The sequence below is a fragment of the Musa acuminata genome, unplaced genomic scaffold (assembly GCF_036884655.1).
Source record: "Musa acuminata AAA Group cultivar baxijiao unplaced genomic scaffold, Cavendish_Baxijiao_AAA HiC_scaffold_435, whole genome shotgun sequence".
Taxonomy (NCBI): domain Eukaryota; kingdom Viridiplantae; phylum Streptophyta; class Magnoliopsida; order Zingiberales; family Musaceae; genus Musa; species Musa acuminata.
Genome location: NW_027020682.1, coordinates 376,465 through 390,168, shown reverse-complemented (window position 1 = coordinate 390,168; position 13,704 = coordinate 376,465).

Here is a 13,704-nt window from a genome sequence, read left to right as displayed (position 1 = left end):
CATCCATATGATCCACTAAAGTAGATCCCTATTGCCCAAGAGAATTCAAGCTGATCTTGGTCCATTGAGTCGAGTCCCAAGAAGAGAAGAACGAAAACCTGTCCGATGCTTTTTAGGCCAAACCAAATACTATATCCAAGTGGGACCTGCACTATGAGATCAAAGTAGGACCTGCACTATGAGCAAGCTGTGCGAAAAACCGCTTCTTTTATCCGGTTCCGCAACAACTTGGGCTAATTCCAATATGGACTCCAACGAGAAAGAAGACCTAAAGTTCATCACCACTACCGGGAAACCATTGATTTGAGAGTTTTCGCCATTGGTGACTGGTCGAGCCACTGGAATGGAATGAGATAAGAATATATGGAGATCTTTCCTCCCCACTTACTCGTAAAAGGCTTTCCCTCTGTATAAGACTTGTTCCGAATGGCATAATTGTCGTACACTTCTAGCCTCGATCCTCAAATAAGCCCTACTTGACTTTCATGAAAGCTCCTACTACTCCGAACTTGATCGATAGTCCCAATTAGCATTAGTGCCAATTAGCTGCCTTTTTGAAGGCGGTCATGTGTGATCGAGGATGAAACGGTAGGCTGTAGTTCTAGCTCTACATTAGGAGCACGGGGCTACATCTATCTAAAGAAGATACAAGGACCCCCGATACCGATGCAGAACCGACGGGGCTCTGGCAATCTCCGTACGAATAAACTTGGTGCAAAGGTAGACACTCCCTTACCCCTTGGTGCAAAGGTAGACACTCCCTTACCCCGGCTTGATTACTAATAATAGCATGCAGGCTTTACTAGCTGACGAATAATAGCATGAAGGCTTTAGGCGAAGATCATGGGGAGTCGAAGCCCTTAGGTTAGGACGTAAGCCAGCCGGAAACCGACTCATCCACTTTGGAGTTTGGCATTCATGTGTCACAACTGTATGGGCGGACTGAGAGATCAAAGATTATATGTAAACGGCTGTAAGCACTTGGTGACTGACTTCATACGTCAAAAAAGATCGAAGGAGCATCTGAACAGCGTCACTGTTTTTCTTTGATGCGCTTACGTTAGGTTTGGGCTCTTTCTTTCTTCTTTGAAGCTGTAGTTTGCTAGCAGGGGTATGCTAAAAGTGTTTTAAGCTGTAGTTTGCTAGCAGGGTATGCTCTTTCTTTGTAGTATCATTGTAGTTTGCTAGCAGGGCGCTGGTTTCTCTTCTGTTTTTCCGCTTCTGTTTGCTGGCTCTTACTTACAAGCTCAGCACTCTTACTTACAAGCTCAGCATCCGATTCCGTTTGCTCTGGATGAACTTCTTCTAACGAATAAAGCGTGAGATTGAAAACACCGATCCGGGTCCTTGTAAAGCGAGGTTGGTTCTTATTGATATGATGGTAGTAGCAGTCCTGTCAGCATTGATTGAATCTGTATTTGTTAGTTCCATTCCATTACTCATTGGGGGAATTCCTTGTTTCCTGATATCAATATGATAAGTAAGGATTTCATGCCGTAGCAATATGATAAGTCGTGGTTTCACTCTAGGGCCGGCAGCTTAGTTCAATTAACTAACGAGTAAGGTTTGAGGTCAGTAAGGGGAGTTGACCTTGTTTGATCCTATAAGAAGTGGTGCGGTGTGAGAATCAGAGGCAAAAGTGCGAGTCGAGTGACTTGGCCCTTTCTCAACTTTATCCTAAATAATAATAGATATTTTGATAGTGATTTTCTAATACTTAACGTGTATTGAGTTGGTAGACAGGGAATTCAAGTAGTTTCTCAGTTATTTTCATGTTTTGGTTATTTTCTTCTCGATTGGTTCACAGATTGTGATGGTGTCAAACTCTTTCCTTAATATACCTTTGTTTTATACCTTCCCTTCCGTGCCGAGGAAACAAATACTTATTGAATTGAAACAAGCAGGGGAATATTTGAAACAAGCAGGGGAACCCTAAACAAAAGAGAGGGGCTTCAAATGCACTAAAACAGCAATTATGGAGTTTAATGGCAAATCCATCATTTCATACCCGGAGCCTAGAAATTCATTGATTCCTATAATCTTGATGGCCTCAACTATCATATCTTAACCTCTTCTTCCAGAGTAGCATTTCTTTTCTTAGGATATAGGCTATTCCCACTGATTCCTCTATAGTGGACCTTCCCCGCAAAGGCACTGATTCCTCAATAGTTTACCTTCCGGCCAGTAAAAGATTCTAACCTTCCCCTAACTGCTAGCCAGTACCCGAAAAGTGGTGAAGATACCTCGCCTGGCCTAAAAGGCTGTACTTTCTTATTACCTTCCCTGAGATCTCTCATGCTAACGCGTAACACTTGTATACTTGTTGACTCAGGTATTAATGAAGCAAGTCAGAAGGAAGAATTCAGCAAGTCAGAAGGGAAGACTTCCTTTATTGTAGGGGAGCTATAGGTTGATTACTTCCTATTCAATAGGCAAGATGGAGAAATTGTCCTTTTCTTTCGTCTTATTGAAGAGGTCGGGGAAGACTTACTGACTATATTAGGGCTAGGGTAGGCTTGCTTATTGACTTAGTGACTGACTTTGTTTACTTACTTGGCGGGGTAGTTTACTTACTTGTTTTGGTGGTTTACTTACTTAGTTGACTGAGGGTCGGGCACTCACTATAGGTCGGGCCCTTAGTTGACTTACTTGCTTGTGTGGATAGGTATGATAGTTTCCAGGTCAATTCTTTGTATTAGTACTTTTCGTCTTGTTTTTGCCCATAGTTCATAGTTCAATTGCCGGGTTCGAGTTTCGTTTTCATGCTCGACGGTGGACTCTTTCTATCTTACATCGCAGTCCAAGCCTTATTGTATCTGTTACATGCCAAGCCTTGCTTCTCTTTCCTTAGCCTCGCTTCTAAGCTTTAGTATACCATATCCCCATCCCTGTCTACAAGCCACTACGGAACTCAATGCCTAGTGTGTCTCTGCCTCTCCTCTTTATTAAGGATTCTACCTTGCCTAACCTTTCCTCATTTTGGTGTTCGTGAGATAGAAGAGGTAACTAACCATGTGCTCCTTAAGTTCCTATTTCAGAATTGAGGTTCCTCGGCGCTAACGGTAGCTTCATGAGCAAGTCCAGTAGCTAGTTTCAAGTCTACGACCAATGTAATAGTTAGAGAATCCACAGTGCTTTTGAAGTCTACAAGATCCGGAGCTGTACCGTACCAGAAGTCAAAGAAGGATCATCATACAGAGAGGAAGCTTTTGAGTCGTCAGCTACAAGTGCTAAGGAAGCAGCAATTCCAATTGAAGTCAGAAATGCAATGCCAGTGGAGTTATCCGAATCTAATCCATTATTTTTTGATCGTAGGTGCGTTAGCTTACTTTACAACTTGACTTTCTCCGGGGTGGATGCCTATTGCCTATCAAACAAATGGAGCAAGGAGTCAGGAGCAAGACGTTATTAAAGTAGTGAGTCAGCAGCAATCGAAGTTCGAGTGTTGTATCAAGTTGCATGTCCAACAAGTAACTGCTACAAATACATAGCGCCAAGCAGTTTCAAGTCATAGGTCAGTAGCAATCCGATCTTATGCTTCTGTACAAGAAAGAGGATATTCCAATTCTTAGGACAGTACAAGTCCAGTTGCATGATACCCTTACTTTCGCCAACTCCTTGAATAGCTTCCCGAGCCTACCCAGCTGGCTACTTCTCCTTTTATTGCTCATCTACTTCTCTTCCGTCAACTAATTCTATTCTATTCTTATGTCCATCCTTTAGTACTGTTGCTTGTCTAGTAGTTGCCAGGCATAAAAGAAAGGTAGGTCTGTAGGTAGTGATGTTCCCGCTCCTTCTATTCCAGCCTATTGAAGGCACCGGGAAGAATGGACCACCAATTCATCCTGCTTCCTTATATTCTTATTCCCCCATTTAGTGGATTGGTTCCAACAGAAAGACCAGTGGAGGAGAACTCAAGTCAATGCGCTTACCAACTCCTTATCGACCTTCCAATCTCTTATCTAGACAGGATAAGAGCAAATGAAACAACACCTATTGTCTATTCCAACTCCTGGCTCACTGCCGGTGGGCATTAACTAAACCTGTTATCATAGCTATCTATTGGTGCTCTCGGCATAGGAAGTATCTTAAGGTTGATCCCTTGCTAAGCGAAGTCTCTTTAATCCCTTGCTAAGTATCCATTTATGTTGCATAGCCATATACTTTTGTAGTTCCAGCTGATCCAGTCGTTGATCCTGCAGCTTATCCAAATGAGCACCAGCAGACAGAGGTAGATACAGAGCCAGTAGCTTACCCAGGAGCATACTTCGGTGTTGCATATATAGCAAAAGACCCCTTTCACCTAGGTGGAAAAGAGATCTATTGATACCCACCATAAGTTTACCCATAAGCCCACAGAGCGGTAGCGAACGAGACAGCAAATGGATGGAAATTAGATACTTAATTGCTGGCAGCAGCTTTCTAGCTCCGGCGCTCAGAATATCGGGTATGATTCTCACTTTCTTGCCCTGCTTCTATTGACATTTGGAAAAAGAACCTTGCTCGACTAGTAGCTGGCATCGCCTTACTAGTAAAGTAATTGGACTAAGATTTAGGGACCTGCCACACTCCAACCTCTTCCGAAAAGACAAGCTTACCTCGATCTGTCATTACATATGATATCTCGAGAGTTCCAGACCATCACGTAATGAATTTAGAGAATGCCGATGATAACCGAGATCTGGAAAGCGGTGAATACTGTTAGTGAAGCTAGACCTGTTATCGTTATTAGAGAGATTGATTAGATGGAAGCGGGAGCCAACGAAGGGAGCATGCGTAGCTACGTCGGTTCAGAGATGAGATCAATTTGACCTTTAGCAGAAGGGCCGATGCAATTGAGCAAGCACTAGCTTAGCTTCAATAGGTATAAGAGTGGGATATAATCTATATTAGGTATAAGAGTTGGATATAATCTATATCTATATAGGAGGACTTTCTTTCTGAATCTACTCTCATATATAAGAGGACTTTCTTTCTGAATTGACTCCCATGGGCCAAAAGACATAGAACTCGCAGCCTTATACTGGCATTTAAGGAATAGAACTCGCAGCCTTATACTGGCATTTAAGGAGAGATCCCTATTGTATGTATTAGTTGATCAAGGGGAACCCAACAATGGTGAAGTGGGTCTATTTCGCATAGGTCAGTCATCAATAATCTCAGTAACCACAGGACAAAAGCCAAGAGCTCCTATTGGTAACTCTGTCAGTATAGCTTATGTTATTGGTAACTATGCTTATGTTATTGGTAACTCTGTCAGTATAGCTTATGTGGGTGGGCTTGGAAAAAAGAAATCCTCAAATATAAAGAAACATTTCCGCAGCCTACTTGTTTGGGTCTATGCCTCTGCCAAATACACCAGAGCAGCAAGTCCTAGTATCTAAACTCAAGCAATATTTCTTCTTCTAATTTCTCTATATCTATGATGAAAGGATCTATATCTATGATGAAAGGGACTCTACCAATATCCTCTGGAGCAAGGAAAAGCAACTCTGTTTGATATCGGTAACGATTCACATATTCTTTGGATTGATAGATGGGAAACCCTTACTTCATGTGGGTAGTTGGGTGAGAAGTCAAATCTACAGCTTTCAATAATAGTTTCACTGTGACACCGAAGGAAATCTGGTAAAGCTGAAAGGGAGTTTGTCTACTCGACCAATAACTAGGACGGATAGGAACTATTCTTAGTCTGGGACAGGGTTCGAAGAAGCTATTAGATAAGTATAGGGTTACAAGCTCTTAGTGAGTCGCTAGTGTCAAGAACCAGATCGATGGGATATTATGACCTTGGGTACGATAGTTTCTCAACCGACTAACAAAGGGATATCGGATAGGCTCGGCCAACTCAATCAACCGGTACAGCTCTAACTCTTCCTGCTCTATGTTCTTTCTTTTCGAAATTCATTCGATTTTTCAAACTCCAATTCCGACAAGCAACGGCGCGCCAAGGAACTATTAGATCACCTCCGATACTGTTACTACTGAGCTCCAGTCTTCCACAACCCAGTTGCATTCTTGCATCCCGTATTCATAGCTTGGAGTTCAGGCTTGAACGATCGAGTTGCATTCTTACCGACCCCGCTCCCTTACCCGGCCGGAGTATCTCTTTTTACTTAACTTAGCAGCCCAGCATCAGTCCGAGCCTACCCCATACCAGTCTTTGCCTCGGATGTCGGATAGCCTGTAACTGCTGGGGCGCATTCTGAGTGGAACTGATATCAGGCTTGGACTTACTGCTTTGATTCACCAAGCTACTACTAATGACCGCCAAGACACGGATAGGCAAGCAACGGCGTAAGCCGTTGTGCGGCAGCAATAATAGTGGGTTATAACGAAGTTATAACAGTTCCTTTGTTCGTGTGTCGCGGCAGTGTTGTTTGAGATCGTTCCGCGGTAGGAGCCTGTGTTAAACGGTAGCGAGCGAAAAACCCTTAATAAAGATAGATCAAATTATCCACTCGCCAAGTCACTCCTAATGTGTAGCGGCAGTGAGCTACCCCCTACTATGTGTATACTGATTGGGTACTTGAAAATGTCTTCCACTTTTCTGCTTTTTTTATGATTCTTCTAAAATTATTCATCCCATTCGATTCTTATTGTCTTCCCCGACTAGACCTCGACTCAAGCTTGCTTCCTTGCCGGATAGCTTTCATTGCTTCCCTTGAGACCTCTACTCTGGACTAGAGCATCTCTTCTACCTATGGAAACTGGCAACTTCACTGTCAACTTTACCTCGACCTGGACAACTACTACTGGGGCAAATCCACTAAGACCCGAGCCTCAAAGATGGTACTCTCTTTTTACTACCTAAGTAAGTAAACAAAGTCAGTAAACAAGTCATTAAACAAGCCCAGCAGCTGGCTACTCCAATCTCTCCCCTATAGCTCTGGCAACAGGCAACTATTCTCTCCTTACCGCTAATGGCTAACTTGCTTGATTTCTGACTTTTTAGAAAGGATCACTAGCATTAGGGTAGCTCGAGCAGAATCACCTATATCGACTTAAGTCAAACGGGCTGTAAACCATGGCTATCCTCTTATCCACTCATTTATTCTTGTTTCTTGGGCTTCTGGTTATGCTCTATGGCTTGCTTCCTAGCCTTTACTTTATTCTTATTCTGACTATAAGGGCCTAGACTTAACGAGCAGTAAACCTTTCCACTCCCTTTCTGATAGAGGGCGGGGCAGAGTAAAGTACATTACTATTTCCATATGAGAACTCACTTATGCTTACTCTCTGGGTCGGGTGCTAGTGTTTCTGTCAGTACAGAGAATGAAACTATCAAGTGGGAAACAGTCCACTACTCGGGATAAGAACTATAAGTAGAGGTCGGGTAAAGACATTCTTTCTCTCGAGTCTCGCCAACATCACCGAGAACCACTAGTTGCTTACTCTATATTGGATTCTGCTCTTTCCTTATGGTACAGCTTAAGCATTTGATTTGGTAGACTCCCTGGCCCTTGCTTTACTAACTTCCCCAACTAGTAGTAGTCTAGTCCCCCAACTAGTATACGAGTAGTTTCATCCCTTGCATTAGGAGTGGTTTTCAGCACCTTCTGTTCCTGTTATTGTTGAATACCGGTAGTACTTTGGCGTAGTAGTACTGTTGCATCAGTAGTAGGTAGTAGCCTTAGAAGAGGTAGGTTCGGGAAGCAGTTTAGGAGGTGGGCAAGGGAAGAAAGAGAAGAGATGAGCCACAGGTAGATCAGCTGTTGACTACTTTTACGAAACTTATTCTGTTATCTTTCCTTATATCATCACTTTTGAACTCACTTTTGAACTAGATGGTTAGGCACGCAAGGCAAAGGGAAGGTATCGCCCGCCTAGCTTAGATAATTGCCCAACTTAATCATGCACCGACTTGAAGTTCAAAACCGCTTGGAGCTTACTTTTTGACTGCTGAAAACTTAGAAAGGCTCATCGCTAAGCACTTTTCTCAACTGTGCCCTAAGTGGCAGATCATAAGCAAACGATTCTGCAAGGAGAGGTCGTGGAGAGATAGGTGCTTCTTCCGCCCTAAGTCCTTATTGTCTTTCCGCAGGAGAAGTCGAAGTAGGTTCAGGTCATTGTCTCGCTTACGCTGGTTTAGTAGGATTGCCAGGAAAGTATACTTGTTCAGGTAAAGAATAAGAAGAAGAAGCTTTATAATAGGGTTCGGTTTCCAGAGTCGAGGTAGATAAGAAAGCTGCTCGGCAGTCAAGGAATGGAACGAGTACATAAGGCGCACACAGGACAGAGTCGAGGTAGGGAAGGGAAAAAAGAGAAGAGTTATTGTTTTCAGAGCAAGAGGAGAAGTAGATGAGATTCCAGTTCTGGTTCTAAAGTCTGGTTATGAGAGGTCGGGCTGCAGTACCATATGAGTGAAAGTGCCTATGTCCTGTGTTTTGGGCCCTGCGCCTCCCCCTTGTATCTAATTCAAATACCTTAGTTTCAGACCGGGTAAAGTAGCTAGGGTTGGTGCTTACGCTCTGCTCTAGGTCGAGGCCTCTATAAGAAGTTCCGGGTGCTAAAACTCAAGATGTAGGTTCGGTTCGGGGTTCACACTTATTAGAGTTAGGGGCGGAGTTATAGGATAAGAATTCCGCAAGTGAGAATGAAAGTTAGCGAGCTATAGGAGATAGATTCTTTAACGAGCTATAGGAGATAGATTCTTTAACGAGCTATAGGAGCCATCCGCAAGTTGAATTCTTTAATGCCAGTGGAATACCGGCCAAGCAGACAAGAAACAGTCAGTTAATAATAGAGTTAACACCAAGTGCTTTGTTCGGCTGTAAAGTAGACGAGAGAAGATGCATCAGCCGTATCAGGATCAGACTAAGTGGAAAGGTGCTGAAAGCCAGTTGTTGTTTCATCTTATAGAGAATCTGCATGAGAGTCGAGTTCCCCTTTTGAATGGAATTGTGGAATTGACGTGACTAGGTTAGTATATAAATCTGTAACTATATATCAATCTTTAACTATTGAGTTAACCTCTCCTGTGACTTTGGTATCTATACTGGAGTCACTACCTAGATTCTCTTCTTCAATTCAAACGGAGGTTGCTGCTTCCTTTTCCTACTGCTGCGGATTCATTCTCATCGCCAACACCGAGATATACAGACCCGATAGCTGCATACTTTAACACTGCTGATTCTATCTCTCCGACCTAAACTTGCTTCTTTACAGTTTCTTCTGCTGACTCAACAAGCAAATCATATCCCTCCGCTTATTACTCTGATTCTATTATTTCTTATTTATTCTATACAAGGGCTCGATTACCTTCTTAATTCCTTACACGCGGGGATCAATCCTCTTCTTATGATTACCGAGATAGATCTCTCTGGAGCAAGTGGTTATGTTCGAGGTTCCTCTCTTTTCGAATGCCGAGGTTAGCTTAGCCCATGGAGCGGTTAAAAGGCTAAAGGAAAGAAAAGCGAACAAATGCTATTAGGCTTAGTCGGCTTCTTAAAAGAAAGAGAGAACATCTGCTTAAGGCAGACTCAGAACTCGCTAACAGAGCTCACTCTCAAATGCTTTTTGACTTTCTTCTATTCTTTAGAGTTTAGGGTCCTTCCTATCCTATATCGTGGGAGAGCACTTCTTTCTATTCTTTAGGGTTATAGGGTCCTATCTTATCTTACGAGAGAGCACTCAATTCGTTGTTTCTTTTCAACGGGCGCCTAAGAGCCTACCTTATACTCCTTAGTTCGGGGAACAAGTCAGTAAGCAAGGGAAGAAGACGCAAGGAAATCCTTCTAATAAGAATCATTCCATTCAAGTTGACTTTAGAAACCCCAAAATGTGCTGTTTGACTTTAAGCCGAGGTGTCACTGTCGTCTGCGCTTAAGGAGTTTGCTTGGAGCTTACGGAGCTTAGAAGGGAAGGGAGCAGCTTTGATCTGCGCTTACGAGTTATTTTGCTTGGGTGCTCACGTAAGTTCCCTTTACTCGCTTATATCATGTGCGACTTATTAGTATCACTGTCAATTCCGGGTTCCGGGATCTCTCAATTCTTATCTTCTATAACAGTGTGCCGATAGATATGTGATTGAAGCTTTAAATGTCGTGCGTCGATAGATATGTGATTGAAGCTTTAAGTGTATATAGTCCCATAATCCAATCAATGGTTTTAGCTTGTTCCCTAGTAGCGAGCAGTTCCAACATTGGGCGTTATAGAGTTGCGCGCAAGAAGGGAGTTTGCCGGCGATGCAGAATTCGAATATAACAGGAATATAACTGATATAACTGTAACTGCAAAATATGATAGAAGAATCCAAAAAGGTAAGGTCCGCACCGGTAAGAAAGGGCCAAGCAACTAAGTAAGACGGCCAAGTCACCACTAGTGTTCAGCAAGTAGTCAATCCCATTCTTCGGTAGGTGCGAGGAAAGGATACAAAAGCAGATATACCAGAGAAGGTACTGGCTTTGAGGCTAGGGTAGTAGACTTAACACCGTAAGAATAGCTTAATTCAAAGAAAAACAGGGGGCCAGACTTGGATTTATCATATACTAACACACTACAGTAACAGTAGCAAAAAACATAGTCTCATTTCATATAAGAGAACGGAAGAAACAAAAGAATAGATTGAGTCAGCTACCCCAGAAAAAGTAAAGGAATGTGAGCTGTGCCAAGCCTGAGTGAAAGCGTTAGTCCGGCCTTGTTTCATCCTATTATAATGCCATTGCCGAGTAGTAGGAATCATAGTCTAGGTGCCTTCTGCCCTTTCTACTCTACCGGAGCTGTTTAAAAACATTCCCACTTATCTTCTTTATATATAATAGAACTGATGAAACTCGCACAGAAAGAAGCTTTTAACTGATAGGACTCTTAAAATACCCTTGCAACTAATGCATCTCTTAGTTGGGATCAATAGTATAGTAGGCTTGGGCTCCTCTCTTGCTCTTTGAACTCTGGCTCCTTTGCTTGTCTCTGACTTAACGGAAAGATACTCCAGTACGGATGTGTTTGCTGTACGACGAAAACGGAAGAGGTCACAATGCGCTTATATCATATGTGGTTCCTTAACCGCAGCACCTATTTCTGATTCTAGATGTGTAACGCTCCATCGTCCAGGGCCACTCTCCTTGCTTTCTCTCATGAATGGAATCTATCTAGCTTATGATACAACTAGGTTAAAGAATATCTATTGCTCTATCTTGCACAAGGTATAGAGTGGAAAGTCAAGTGGAACAGGGCGAACAGAAATATACCCCACTTCAGCAGAAATATACCCCACTTCAGTGAGTGCGCTTGCTGCTGACTTATCACTTACTGCTGACTTGGCTTTAAACCTAACTGCTTAGCTTACTCCTTACCCCAAAGCTGACTAATGCTAGACGGCGCTGCATTCAAATAATGAGAAATTCGAACTGAACGTCTTGCACCTGCTCTGCTCCTGCTGAAGCTTTAGCATATTCTTCTATATAGACATGAAAGTGAAAGTTCTCATACCCACTACGCGAGGATAGTTTGTTTGTCCGGAAGGGATGCTTTGTATTTAAACTCATCTATACCCAAAGCTCACTAACGCTAGATAATTAGGACTTATCTCGGGTTGCATTATAACTCGTACTAACGCACTTAGTGTTGCTTCTAGCTCCTGCCGCGTCAGTGAGTTCTTCCTTTGCTTCTAGCTCCTGCCGCGTCAGTGAGTTCTTCCTTACCTCTCTACTTTCTTCAATTGATTGATTACTTGTATCTTAAAGCTACTTATCCCTTCCCTTTGGTTACTTTTCATCTATTAACCCTAGCCCTTGTGTTATTATGATTATTCCTACTCCGTAACTCCAATGTGGTATGCTCTATTCCCTTGCGCAACATCTTGGTTCATTGAAATTGCACTCTCGGATCGAGCTCAATCCTATGATTCTTTACCTGCTTAATGAAACACCGGATTTAGAGTCGTTTCGTTTAAGCCACTGGAAACTCAAATGATAGCTAATCATATCAGTCTTTGACTCCTTACTTTCGCACTCTCCTTTCAGTGCATCATTGAATCCATCTCTTGTGCCTGGCATAGAAAAAGTCAATACCGGCCTAGCCCTGCCCCTTCTTGCAACTTCTTCTTTTCTTGTCGATGAAACAAGAACTCCCTTGAGCACTGAGTCTTGATCCGAGTAAAGTGAACCAGTAAAAAGCTTGAATTTCATCCTGACTTTTGAGGCGAAGAAATGGATTATACTCAAGCTCCAAACGCATTAGCTTCAACGCGTTGATTACCGCACTGCTGCTTATTCGATTTTGTCTTCTTCTCCAGCAGATGATCTTGATACTGCTACAAGTCCCTGTTTTCGGCAACCGTAGAACCCAACCCTATTGAGAAGCAAGCCCTTGTGCCTGTAGCTGCCGTGGACAGTGCGGGACCTGAGGACTTGGAACCCTACCATAGTATTCAAGAAAGCCTTTACTTCACTTAATAGGATAAAGGTGATTGTAGTAAGTAGAGTGTCAAACAATACCTTGATTAGGGCCTTGCATGAGCGACTTCCCTCAGACACCTACTCCTTTCGGACTCGGTAAAGAAGCTATAGTGTTAAGCAATGAGAAAATGGAGAACTTGTTTAAGCAGGATCATAAGCCGTAGAAAGTATTGTTCCAGAAGTAGAAGGGCCTAAGCAGCTTGTCCCGATAGAGCTCCAAGTTGTATAGTAGAGTTATTGTGCGAGGTAAAGTAGATATCGACTCTAGAATCAGCTGGATCCGGATCCGAATGAGTAGACTATAGTCTCAAATAAGATCAAGAATATGGGAAAGGTTTGTAAACAAGAGAATCCGCGGAAGCTGAATGACCAGTTGCTGTTTCATCCCGTGTTTCATCTCATATAGAAGCATAAGCGAGATCCGTTCTCAAGTCAGCTCTAGAATAGACAAGAGAAGCTGTTTCATCTGTATTAGTTGTATTAGTTGACAGAGCACTAGCGGCAGGAGCTTAACTGTGCTCAAGTAAAGAACTCATAGAAAAGGAGCTAGAGTAGAGCACCAACAACACAATCACTACCGAAACCTGTAACTGCTTAAGACTAAATACTTTCAGAATCATCCTACCCTCTTTCATGCTTGGGGTTGTGGACCACTTAGCGCTGCAAAGCCTTATCTTTTCTATTACCCTTACTCGACTTGAAGACGAACTCCCTTAACAGACAGAGACAGAGAACCTAGCTCGAACGTGACTCACTCCCTAACAGAGACCCGAGGAAGTACACCTCGACTCAAAGCCAGTAACTACACTTTATTAACCCAAAACGGAGCCTCTTCTTCCATAATTACCACAATATCTAGACGAGACTCAACTTAACCTGAGGGGAACCGCGGGCAGCGGATGATCTTTCTTCCCTTGATGGTTCAGCTACCCTTGACTCTTTTCTAGCATTTGTTTACTCTGACCTATACTATGCACGCTAAATTCTCATTAATGTGCGTATTGGCAAGAAGAATCAGATAGGTAGCTTCACACTCAACCTACAGCTCAAAGTTCAAAGGTCAAGTAAGTAACAGCTGTTTCTTTCGCTTAAATACACTTGTGAGCGGGCGCTAACAGGAGCTTGGGAAGTACTCTCTTCTGCCCTTCCGAATACTGATACGCCTGTTGTATCTTCTTTACCAGAAACTTGACTTGTGTACTAGATTCTTTACCAGAACTTGACTTGCCAACCTCTATTTGAATGAAAACTGGTGGACTTCTCCAGCTTATGTATCAAAGCCTGTACTAGATTCTTTTGCCAG